The 12,339-nt window shown below is 46.1% G+C and overlaps 1 protein-coding gene across 1 annotated transcript in view; it reads left to right on the top strand.

Annotated features, from left to right (window-relative positions):
* Positions 1-7,612: 7,612 nt before the first annotated feature.
* The window catches only part of FNDC3B (fibronectin type III domain containing 3B), a 183,968-nt gene continuing 179,241 nt past the window's right edge, over positions 7,613-12,339 (top strand). The window contains exon 1 of the mRNA XM_080605439.1: positions 7,613-7,807. The gene's annotated coding sequence lies outside the window, so the exon portion shown is untranslated. The remainder of the gene's footprint in view (positions 7,808-12,339) is intronic.

A 12,339-nucleotide genomic window follows, 5' to 3' on the forward strand; every position in this document is an offset into this window, starting at 1 on the left:
GCTCACAGTCGTGAGGGTTGCAGAACTCCATCATGTGTGTGCCTGTCACGGAGAGAAGGGTTATCCATGCACACCCAATTATCTGCCACCTGTTAGTGTTCATATTCAAAGCTATTTTTGATCGAGGCATTTAACAGCCTTGCGTAGGGAGGGGTATAAGGGGTATAAACTTCACTGGGGACTTCCTAAGCCCCTTCTGCCTTGATGTATGGGATAGCACCGTGTTGAGACAACTGACAGGAGAAGTATTAGGCACATCTACTGCCAGGGAAAGGATGAGTCTTCCTCTACAAGAGGTTTTTCATTCATTCTGAAACGTCTATTACATGTATTTACTCTTTACTGCATATGGCATAAGTTTTATAACAGTAGTAATTGGCATTTTTATCGCATCTTTGCTCCATAACAACTCTTTTGTAGATCACAAAGCATTTTTTTTAAATAACAATCAATGAAGCCTCCCATAATCGTTGTGTGGGTAGCGAAAGTTATTGTTTGCTTTTCTGTCACTTCAAGATTTGTCTAAACCATTTGAATCTTCAAGGTTTAAAAAAAAAATGAAAGCAGAAACTTGTGAAGAATCCATTTATGTTATCTGAACACCCTACGATCACACCTCCAGCTCTGTGGCTGGCTTTCAAGTGAAACCTAAGTTCATCTTTGACCTATCAGCCATCAAATGACTCAGGACCTACTCACATAAGAGACAATTTCACTTCCATTGCACATCACAGCTGTGGTCTGCAGGATGCATACAAGAAGACAGGAGCTCGCTGCCTATACTGGCTTTTTCAAAGTGGTTGCTCTTCTCTTAACCAAAAATAATTTGAGGTTTTGTTGATCTGTAGGGCATGCTGCAAGATCTTTATTTTGTTGAAAAACAAAAACAAATAAATAAAGGTGGGTAGAATTTGGGCGTGATTGTGTGAAAGAACATGACCGAGAGTTTAAGCCTGGCTATTTGTTGTAGATAAAAGAAGTAATGGAAATGTAAAATAAGCATTTTTTTTTAAATCATTCTAGCCTAAGGCACAGTTAGCTGAAGGGATTTTTCCAAGGCCATACCAGAACATTTGTATGCCAGACTCCATTATTTATCAACATGAAACAGACATATTATCTCAGGCATCACGTTTTAAGTCTGGAAAAGTTAGCAACTTGGTAAATCATTTTCAAAACTTGACTGCTTTTCAAAGTAATATTTTATGTATTTTCATGCAGCTTTGGGGAAGCTCTAGGAAAAAAAGTCATTGACTGAGAGGAACCTAAAAACTGTCTTACATCATCCCATGAGTTCTTTGAGATAGTATATTGAAACTTGGTGATACATTTCTCATAAGTGTCTTGCACCTGGCATAAAGGAATGTATTTCCTTGCAGATATATAAAGATTTGGAGGAGATCCCCTTTGGAAATCACACATTTCCAGGTGGCTTTGTATGTTGGCATGGATGGGCGCCTCCATTCAAAAGCAGTGAGTCCTCTGCTCCCCCACTACTAAACGCCATCTTCTGTCACCCAGGGAATTGGAGATGCTCACTGCTGGCTAGGAAAAAAAAACAAAAAAAACACCTCGTCTAGGTGTATTTTTGCTGCATTTGTGACTAAAAATACATTTGGCCAAATCCAGAAAGCAAAGGGAACCTGCAGCTGAAGCACAAGTGCACGGCAAGGCAAGAGGCTCCTCTGGATCTGAAAGTGCTGCGAGGAGGCTCTGCAATGCCTCGCTGTGATTTATGGTGATCCTGTGATCTGGGGTCTAAGCTGCCACTGGAGAGTTTTATGACTCTTCTGTTGTTTTAAAGTTATTTGTGCATTTACTGTACGCTGCTGTACTGTATTTTTATCTTTGAAAAGCCAGGCTTCTGAGCCACCAGTGTAGCTTGCTAATCACAGGCTTGGAAACTCCTGAACTGTAACTAGCAGTGTTATCTAAGTATTCCTCTTTTTGTTTTTCCCAGGTGCTTTTTAAAATTACTTTTGGGAAAAATCAGTAATAACCTTTGTTTTAAAAGCCTGTATGTGATGTTTTGCTGTTCCAGAGCCAATCTGCTGAGTCACTGATAATAGTTTAATTCGAAACTGGCAACGTTTCTTGTCGATTGCTCTATAGACAAAAATCTCCACATTGCATATGCATGTAATTAACAGTAGATAAGGCTGTTCTATTTAAAGGCTGTAAAAAGAAGAAAAATCCTTCAAGTTGTACCCTGATTGATTCTAAATGAATATGAACTTTTGACAAAGCAGTCTGTAAAATGCAGTATAGAGGGAAAGGCTTTCATGATACCACTAGAGAAGTCAGAATAAAAAGCAGAAACTACTTAGGAATTAATTAGAAACCTTAGAGGGAGCTGGGAATAAACCCCCCTGTATAATGCTTCTACTCAGCAAGAAAAATAAATGTTTACTTACGAAAGCGTTTATTTCTAAATTATCAGGTGTGGCTGCCTTTACAGGAAAGCGTGTGCATAACTGGCAAGGAAAAAGAAAAAAAAATAACAGGAAAAATAAATTCTGTCAGTAGGAAGGATATACAGCACAGAGGAAAAATACTGTGATAGAAAAGGGCAATGGACGTTTACTGGTACGTACAGAAATGACAACATCTGAATTTTTTACAGAGGGCAGAAACTATTAAGCGTATTTTAAGTTACTCCTCCTTGTATTTTCTCCCCCCCCTTTTTCCTTTGTAGTTTTTTTTTTTTTTAATGACAAGAAAGAAGATAAATTGCTAGTTGTAAAGAGTGCTGCAGGGGAAACGCTGGGGATATAACCACCTAATTATGAATTTCCTGAATGTGCAACATGACCAGGAGCAACTGGACAGGATTAGCATTGTATGTTTCATCTCCAGCTGTTTCATGAATACCAATCTACAAAATCTTCCAAGAAGAACATTTTTTCTGTGGCCCTACTTTTGGCTTTAACAATGCAAGCAACACTGCTTTGTTTTCTTTAGACACCGAACTGAAACAAGAGCTTTCAACAAACAAAACCAAACCAAACCTAAGGAGCCAAAGAACTGCACAGTGTTAAGGAGATTGAGCTGAAATATTTGTAGAATATCAAAGGAGCACCCTTCTCGTTGGCAGAAGTGGAACTAGCACTGCAGAGATGCATGATTATGAGACAATAAATGAGACTATTTTCTTCTGGTGCAGTGGTCAGAAGTCATTGTTTTGAATGAGCACAACTGGTGTGTAATCTTCATGGCAAGCTTCTTGAATTGGTTCAACGCCAACGGTCTTTGGAAGCACTTGGCAGATGGGAACTTATTTAAACTTACAAAACCAATGTAGATGAAAACATGTTAAAAATGTACGGTGTAAATCCTCGGCTTACGAGCAGACGAATTACGAACACAATGGAGCTTCTTATGGAAGGGGGGGCAACAGGAACATTTTCTCTCCATCGTGCCTTTGTAAAGCTTAAGAAACAATTAATAGAATAATATCCCTGACAAACAACTTATTTTGTGGTGTCAGAAATCACTACTTTAGAACAATGGTGCTGGTAAACAGAGGCCTCTTCTAGTTCCTGCTGAAGTCACTGGGACTTCTGTGACTTCTTGTAGAACTCGATTGGGCATATTTATTGCAGAGTTGTAGACTGCGAGATTCAAATGCCAAATTAAGGATTTTGCCCGTTAAATGGAATAAAAGGATGTCCAGTAGACAACTGTTTTTTTTTTGATGTGCAGTGCAAACTTACCATGCACCCCAATAAAAAGGCAGATAATTTTTATTTCAGAATCTTACAGCAGTTTGATCTTATCCCAATATTTTCTGATCCTTGATCTTATCCCAATAATAAAATTTTGGGATTTAATTTCTGCATGTGTTACTGAGCATGAGAAATACTGACTTGTGTCCTAAAAAGGGAAAAAACCTGCCAATTAATACCACAAATACAGACTCCTCACCAAACTCAGTTAGTACATGAATGCCAAAGCATGACTATATGCTCACTGAATAACTGGCATTCATTTCCTCTAAATAGAGAGGTACAGATAGAAATCCTGGTTCATGCTGGTGTTTACATGCCCTAGTTATTTTAAAAAGTGTCCTGCAGAATTCTGGATTCCCCACAGTAAAAGCGACCATCCTGACCTATGCACTGTGCTTCCCCCACATCTGGCTCGAGCCGTTCTCCACCAGCACGACCTTGAAACAAAACATTGTAAAGACTGAAGGAACTCAATACATTTCAGTCTGTATGATCTAATGTGCATTTAGCTTCCATTCTGTCAGATAAAAGTGAGAGAAGACGACTGTGACCCGAAACTTCTGTATGGTTTTAACTACCTAACTGTTCAAATTGCTCTGATTTTAATGGTCTGAGATACGTAAAACGACAAGGACCTGAAAAGGGACTTACGAAGAAGACCATCAGGTTATATGGTCCCTGCTTCACTGCGTGATCACAAGAGGGAGCGACGTCATTTTGTTCTCGATGTTTTTCTGAGGGTGATCACACCAGTGTTTGGCTCACGTACCCTGCCCCTTCCACCCCAGGAAAGGGGTGCAGGCTGCTCAGGGAGCCTGCTGCGGGGTCAGGCAAATTGTTTCTTGCTGGCTGTGCCCCTTTTCCATCCCAGTTTATGCTGGCCCTGAGCGAGAAGACCTGAACCCAGAGTTCTCACCCTGTGAATGCACCACATTCGGCACAACGTCCTGAGCCAGCCCAGAGCCTCTGTGACACGGCTGGGCAGAAAACTCATCCACTGCACACGCCTGTGCTGCGCGGTATTGGAAATGCCTGCGGGTAGTACACCCCAGGTAAAAAAAAAAGCGCTCAGCAAATAAATCAATCAAAGCGTTCTCTGTGCGCTGTTGAACAGCACTGGTGCCAAGATCTCAGCCTGCTTGCCCTCCAGAATACAGAGCATACAGCTTGCTGGAACAGTAAAAGTTTAACTCAGATCCCACCAGAAACCTGAGGGAAAGTGTCTTGTGAGAATAAAGACCATCTTCCCAGCCGTTACAATGATGTCTGATCTCGGACGCCACGTTCTGGTCATATGGACAGAGTTTCCACAGGCTCCTCTCTGGAATTTTTCACCAAATAGGAGGGGATGGCCGAGGGGGATGGCAGCAGAATACAGAATATGGAATTGGTTTGGGTCCAGCCCTGGCCAACAGTGCTGAAATTGTTAGCGTGATGGGTAAACAATTCCTGCCTGAAAGGAGTTTGGGGTGTCAGCCTGGTGCCGGTCGAGATTTGTCTAGGGAATGGCTGTCCTGGAGCAGTGTTGCCACCCCTTCTTCCTGCCCCTCTGCGCAGGCACCCGCGGGATGGCGGAAGGGACGCGCTATTGCCTTTCTGGCTCCGCTTGCTTCCTGAGTAAACAGAAAGATCTCACCACGAGAAAAGAAAAATATGCATATTATTGAAAGCATAGACTCAGAAAAACACGGACTCATCAGAATAGGAAAGTTAAGTTCATGGTTTTGTCTGTATTTGTTTGGATGATCGTTTAGGTCAGTCATTTTCTGCGGAGTATTTTATCCATCCCTGCTGTGTCACCACATAACCTAGCTCTTTTCCTTTTTCAGCGGCAAAAGACATTTCCTCCTGGTCTGATTAATGCTCTTCCTTGATCAGCTGGCTCAGGGAGTAAGTCATTAAAGAAACAGTTTAATTTCTTATTTATGTAGGAATTTTCTGAGGAAAAGCAGTCCTTGCTCCCCTCCCGTCCTCTTCCTTGTTTTTTGACACACCTCCAGTTTCTATTGAACCATTTTACCGTTGCTGTTAACTATAGCCTGTTGTTGAGTTCATTGGGATGAAGTGGCTGAATAAAAAGTGCTCTGAAGAAAAGGTACGCGTTTGTTCCAGGTGCAGCTAAATTTGCTGTCTTTTTCGTGTCTGACCAATTCTGTGGTTCCAGGAGGGACTGGAAACCATGTGAAAATCAAGTAACCGGGCACATTTTTTTCCTCAAGTACGTCCAATGTGGTTATTGCAGATGACTTTCTCTTTGACTTCTGCTCCAATGGTGAAACCAACATGAAGTAAGTGTGAACTATAAACGCTTTACAGAACTGCAGGGAAATGTAAACCGCCCTGATCTTAGTGATGGCAGAGGACATCACTCCGCTTCTGCCGGGGAAGTGACAACTCACCAAATGTCCCTACACCCCGAGCCTGTTTTGATTCTCCAAATACGAATGTGCTTGGACCTAGCCCTCCTCTGGTCCGTCTGACAGAAAAGCTAAAAATCAGCCTGGAGGTTTCATTTCCTTCCTCTCCTGTATTTATTTTTGTTTTCCTATCTTTATGTTTGATTTTGTTTACTCTTTGATTTAATCTTTTTGTAAGTTTCTAACTCAGGCCAGGGATTTTTTCCTTTCTAAACCAACACATTCCCTCTTGCCTGCACCACCTCCCTCTTTCCCTTTTCTCTATCTTTTCCTTCACAAAACAGCCTGCAGGACCAAGTAAAGGCTTTACCACCCTAGTGAATAATTAATCTCATCTGACCCTGTAACTCAATCCAGGATCATCAAAAAGTCTGCATGTTTTGGGTCACTAATAAAACAAAACATTTTTCTGCTTTTAGATTTTACTCATTACAAAAGTTTTTGCAATTAACAATGAACAATACTTAGTGCTGGCTGGCCATTTTACACTGAAAAATCTTTCCCATGTGAAAATGCTAATTTTCTGTTTTCATAGGAACTATCTATTTCAGATTATTTTTTTCCTGTATTTTGGTCACTTAATATAAAAATAGCCGGCCCAGTTGGGTATGACGGTTTGGTTTTACTGAACTTTTATGCCAAAGTGATGTTTTCCAGTGGGAGTTTTGACAAGTAGAGGTCCCATCAGTAAGTCCCATGGGACGAGTGGTCTTTTATTGGCATTTTAATGGAAGCTGATGAAAATATACCTGGGCTGCCTGAGACTCCACGGGGTTTTTCAGTTTCTGAAAGGAATCCTTGCTCTTGTGGATGAAGTACGTCAACCACTGGGAGAAGCTCTGGGGAAAGAGGAGATTGAAGAGAATTGTGACGGAGGGAAAGCACAGTGAAGTGGGGGGATTTTGAGGCAGAAAGAGCTAACCAAGGGAGTGGGGCCCTGTCAAACAGCCCTGCCCAACAGGGCTGCCATTAGCAGGGGGTGAGGCAGGGCCTGCTCGAGTTTCTGTGCCCAGATCCGAGCCCCAACCCCGACTCCCCCATTGCAGCGATGCGGTGCTGAGCGGCGAATTACCCCTGTGGCTCCCCCCCAGGCAAGCGGAGCGATTTTCCTCCTTTTTGGCTGCAGCACGTCAGGGTGTTTCTTCATCTCTGAGAAACGCTGCCTAAAACCTCTCCTCCTCCCTCTCAGCCGAGGGGGCAGACGGAGCCGACCGGGGGCTCTTCCACCTCCCGCCTTCCCCCTCACGGCGGCTGGCAGCGACGGTGGCGGGGGGGGCTGACCGACGGGACGGCGACACGGGGGCGTCACCGGGCTCGGCGCCCCCCGTGGGTGCGGGAGGGCCGGGCCGGGCTCCCGGGGCCGAGGCTGAGGGGCCGGGGCGAGGCAGCGGGGCCGCCCCGGGGAGGAGCGGGGCGGAGCGGGAGGCCCGGGCGCCGCCGCCCGCCCTCGTCAGGCGGCTTTTCGGCGGGAGCCTCTACTCCAGAGTGCTCGGTAGCGTGGGCCGGCCGCGGGCCCCATGTGGTGCCGACATCACTGACATGGCGGCATCCCCGCCGAGCCCTCCTGCCACTCGCTCCAGCTAGCCGGGAGTCACCGCCGGCCCGGCCCGGCTCGGCTCGGCTCGGCTCGGCTCGGCTCGCCCCGCACCAGCACACCGCCAGGTAAGGACGGCGCTGCCCGGCAGCCCGGCGGGGCTCGGAGCCCCCTGTTGGGCTCGGTTGGGCTCGGCTCGGCTCGGGGCAGCCGGGCTGGGCTCGGAGCCGCGTCCCCCGCCCCGGGGCGCCGCAGCCGCCCCGGCCCTTTTGTTCCCCGGCGGGGCGGCGGCCGCGCCCGGCGGGGCTGGGCGGAAAGTTTGGCTCGTTCCTCCCCGTGGGGCTCCCCCCGGCTCCCCCTGCCCTCCCTGCCGGCTCCCCGGGCAGGTGGCGGAGCCCTGGACCCGTGGGCACGGTGGGGAAAAAGGCTGGGGAGAGGAACCAGCAACTTCTCCCCGTCCCGGCCTTCCCCTCCCTCCCCAGGCTCCCTTCGGGGAGGAAAATCCTGGCAGCTCGGTGCTTGGCTCGCCAGACACCTTTGTAAAATGGCATGCTACCAGCAGACGGAACGGAAAAAAAAAAAAAAAAAAAAAAAAAAGAGTCTTTTAAAAGCTTAACCTCTCGTGGGCTAAGAGCACATCTGCATCCCTCCCGTCTGCCTCCCCCCCCCCCCGTCCCGGTTCGCAGAAATGTGCTGTTTAAATAGGGTTTTGGCGAAGGGAGTGCGGCTTGGAATTCACTGTAACGAGCCATTTATCCCAGCTATGTTTGTAGAATAAAAGGCGGGAGGCGAGCCTCGCTCCATATTAGTGATTTTGGGGTTTCGTTTGCGTTTCTGTGCCCGAGTACCCAAAAGTGCTGGCCCAGCTGCTGGGGGCGAGAGTTGCTCCTTCGCAGATGGGGAAGCGAAGCTATGGAAAGATCAAAGTTTCTTCTTCAGCGGTTTTTGGGCTTTTTGTGCGTGTGGTTTTGGTCGTTGTCGTCTTGCCTTCACCCGATGCCAGGTTTATGAGCACGGCACCCACGTATGCCGGTGCCCGCAGCCACATCGGCTCTGTCCCCGGCCGCGCGCCCCGCAGAGCCCAGGGCTCACCGGGGGTAACGCGTCCGCTTCTGAGAGGCGTTAAACCAGTCTAACTTGAGCTTAACAATGTGCTACGTAATGGCATTTCAAACTTGCACACATTTTCACGGCTAGAACGCGATTTCTCAACCTTTTTTTGTTCCCTGCTGGCCTGGCAGAGCAGGCTGGGGCTCAGCCCCGCTGATGGGGGCGAGCCGCTGCCGCCCCGCACGCGGGGCGTGCTGGTGGGGAGCCCTCGTCCCTGGGTAAATGCATCGTCCCTGGGTAAATGCATCGTCCCTGGATAAAAGCATCGTCCCCCGGTAAATGCATCACCCCTGGGAGCCTCGGCAGGCGGAGATGGGCTGCCCCCCGTGAGGGGAAGCACCCTGCTCGCCTCAGCCCGTCCGTCCGTGCTCTCAGCCCTCCGCCACCTGCGCGCCTCTCCCGGCAGTACGGGCGTGCAACCGGTGCTACCAATAAGAAAATGATTCTTGGCCGTGCTCCCGGGGTCATTTAGGGTCTCGCACAGAAGCAGTCTGTTAGTGTTTTTCTCCTAATCTTCAGCGCTCTGTGGTTCCCTCTCATTAGTTTTAAAGCGTTTGTGATTGTGGTTATATCGGGACCCTGCTGTGACAGCAATGCCAACATCCCCAGAAGTACCATATATTGCTCTTCCCCGCCTGGTATCTGCCAGCTAGTTTACGCTCATAATGTAGCGCAGGGATGAGTCTATGTGGAAGTTAATACATTTTACATTTTTTTTGAGCCGTTAGGACTCATCTGGTTTGGGTTTGAGGTCACTGCTGGGACAGCAGTGAGGGTTTTTTTTTTCATACCGTTAGCCTATAGTTGGCTGAAGTCAAAGAAATGAAGAAAGCGTCCAAAATAAGCTGATATTCCGCTATAGCTGAGAAGCTTGGAGCTGTGACTTTGTACTGCAAACATTATATCTATAAGCAGAGGTTGTAACTTCAAGTCTGAATTGTGTTTGTTCTCGCACTTTCCTTCTACATACAACATTTGGTGAACTTGAAGATTCTCACCTAGTGCCTCTTCCTAGGAGAGAGACATTTTTTTCCTTTTTACTTGGTCAATTCCATTGAGCCCTCTAATGAGAGAGAAGTGGTTAGGGTTAGTTAAACTTTTATGATTGACAAATCTGTGCAAGAAAATATATACAGATCATACAGCAGAGTTGAGTGTGGTTGTATTCATGAACTTCCCAATTAGCGTAATGGGCTTTTCCCTCAAAAATGTAGGTTGTCAGTCTGGTGAGCGCTAGTGCAGAAGCAGAGTTTACGGTACGAATCAATGCATGTAGTGTGAGGATCTTAATTCGTACAAAATACCTGTAATTACATAGAAGTCTCAGAACCCATATGCAGCCGAATAAAGCAAATTACTTTCCACAGTGCTTTTCCTCTCAGCGTAGTTAGCTGCTCCTCTCAGAAGAGCAGACATGAGGAAAACTGGAGTGACCCAGGGAAGCGCGAGGACTGGCAGTTCAGGCTGCCCTGGAAGAGAATCCCGGCCTCTCAACCAAGAATGCCGTGGTAGCAGGCAGCGAGTCTGGAAATCAAGCGTCGCAGCGTATCGGGACGGTTTTGTGGAACATACTGCGAGTTATTAAAGGCTATTATAAACAACTGTGACTTCAGTGTACAGCAAATAAAATAAATAGTGGAGGAAGCCAACAAACCTCTATGTAAATCTCAGCTGTGCAGAATACCAGCGGGGCAGAGTTCTGCAAAGCTCTTGCAGAGCTAACTTTGCATAGGTGATCTTGTCTGCAGTGCTAAACAGCAGCGGTGGGGAATCCTTTAGGGACAGGAATATCAAAAGTAATGTTGTTTACGGCCAAGGGTTAGTGTCGCTGTGTGATCTGTCCCTGGGGATGGAAGGTATGTGGGAAGAGGGAAGTTCTTCAAACAACAGTCGAAATAGGAGACGATAGATACACAACGGTAACAGGCCATCTACAGGCAGGAATGTTTGTGCGGTGGAAAGCAGATAACTCCTCAAACATTTGCCAGTTGAGATGTGGCGGTTTGCATTTTCGCCAATTTGTTCTAAGTGCCTCTGTGCGAAATGAAGGGTGCATGCCCCTTCTTTATTGCAGAAGAGTCTGCCAGGAAAAAAGAAAAAAGGCACAAACTAATTAAACCTGATTTATTGTGCAATTTGTAAGAGCATCGGAGAAATTAGCTGCCTTGCAGAAGTGCTGTTGCAGATGTTAAATCTGTGCTCTGCTCTGGATGGAAAACTACGATGCTATTGAGCGAGTTCAGGAGAAAAGTGTAGTGTGTGTTAAAGTCTGTTCGTGAGCAGGAGCGTTCCCCAGAGGGTCCGGGTAATGTGGCTTTGAGTGTGTCTGCATGGCGTTTTGTGCTGTGGAAGGATGGATCACCTTTTGCATCGAAAAGCTTGGAGGTTAAAACATGCCGCTTGTTGAGGGACGTGCTTTCTGTGTTTGATCCGAGGAATCCTTTATTTACAAGGAAATTGTGTCATGTATCAGTGGATAACGGAGAACAAGCCAACTACTACACCCCGGGCGTAGGAGACACTTGTCGCCTGTGTTTCTAGTGGTGGCAGTTTATAACGTGGTATGTGCTGGAGGCTACCCCATGGATGCTTGTCTTTATTAGAGTACGGTTATGTATAATGCTCTCTTATTTATGTAATATGAAGTGAAAAACAATTCCTAATTGTGTGTGTTTTTATCTATCTATATATGTATATAAATAAATATTTTTTAAAAGAGAACAGAGGTGGCAGTTGATACTGGTATGTGGCATTTGCTTGTTCTGGCATCTGCTTCATCACAATGGATTTGAGAGTGGGATTTCAGCCACTCTTTTTTTTAATTATTTTTTTTTTGAGATTTAGGTTATTCGAAATCAAACTCACAGATTTGCTGGGATCACAGGTGATAGCCTAGAGCAATGAAACATGCCTGCCTTAGCCTATAGCTGTTCTGCGGCAGAAATGCGCGCACCTCGAGTGCTTCGTATGTAACTCCTGTAACCGCCTTAAGCGTAACTATGGACGTGGCTATTATTAGGTCCTCGCAAAGGGCTCTAATAATAGAACGTGTGTGTATGTATATATTTAAACATGTACTTCATGCTTTCAGAAATGTTTCATACGGAATGTTTTGAAAAGAGAAAAAAGAAATCGCTCTCAAGAGGCTGTTAACAAAAACTTAAGTAAGCAACAATTTTAGGTGACCCTCGCCACCCTCAGAGGTCCTCGGAATGTTGGGGACAGCTTTCCCCATGCTTTGCATCTAAGCTAGCAAAACGTGAAGCTCATTCTGCTTGGTTTGTAGCTAGTTCTCTGGGCCTCGGCATAGCCGTGTTGACTGCATGTGGTAGCTCCCTATTCCCTGCTCGACAGCTAATAAAATGCTAACAGTCTGTATCGTAATCTAAATCTCTGTTATCTTTTGCCCCGAGTACGTCTGTGTGATTCTTCAGTCAAGCCTAACACAGAGGAGTATGATGCTGTGATGTGTTTGGTTGGATTTATTTATTTTTTGAATCTCAGCAGCAGAAGCAGAAGAGGAATAGGGAGTTGTCGTCCTAATGTGCTT

Source organism: Anser brachyrhynchus, assembly GCF_964034855.1.
Source record: "Anser brachyrhynchus genome assembly, chromosome: 9".
Taxonomy (NCBI): domain Eukaryota; kingdom Metazoa; phylum Chordata; class Aves; order Anseriformes; family Anatidae; genus Anser; species Anser brachyrhynchus.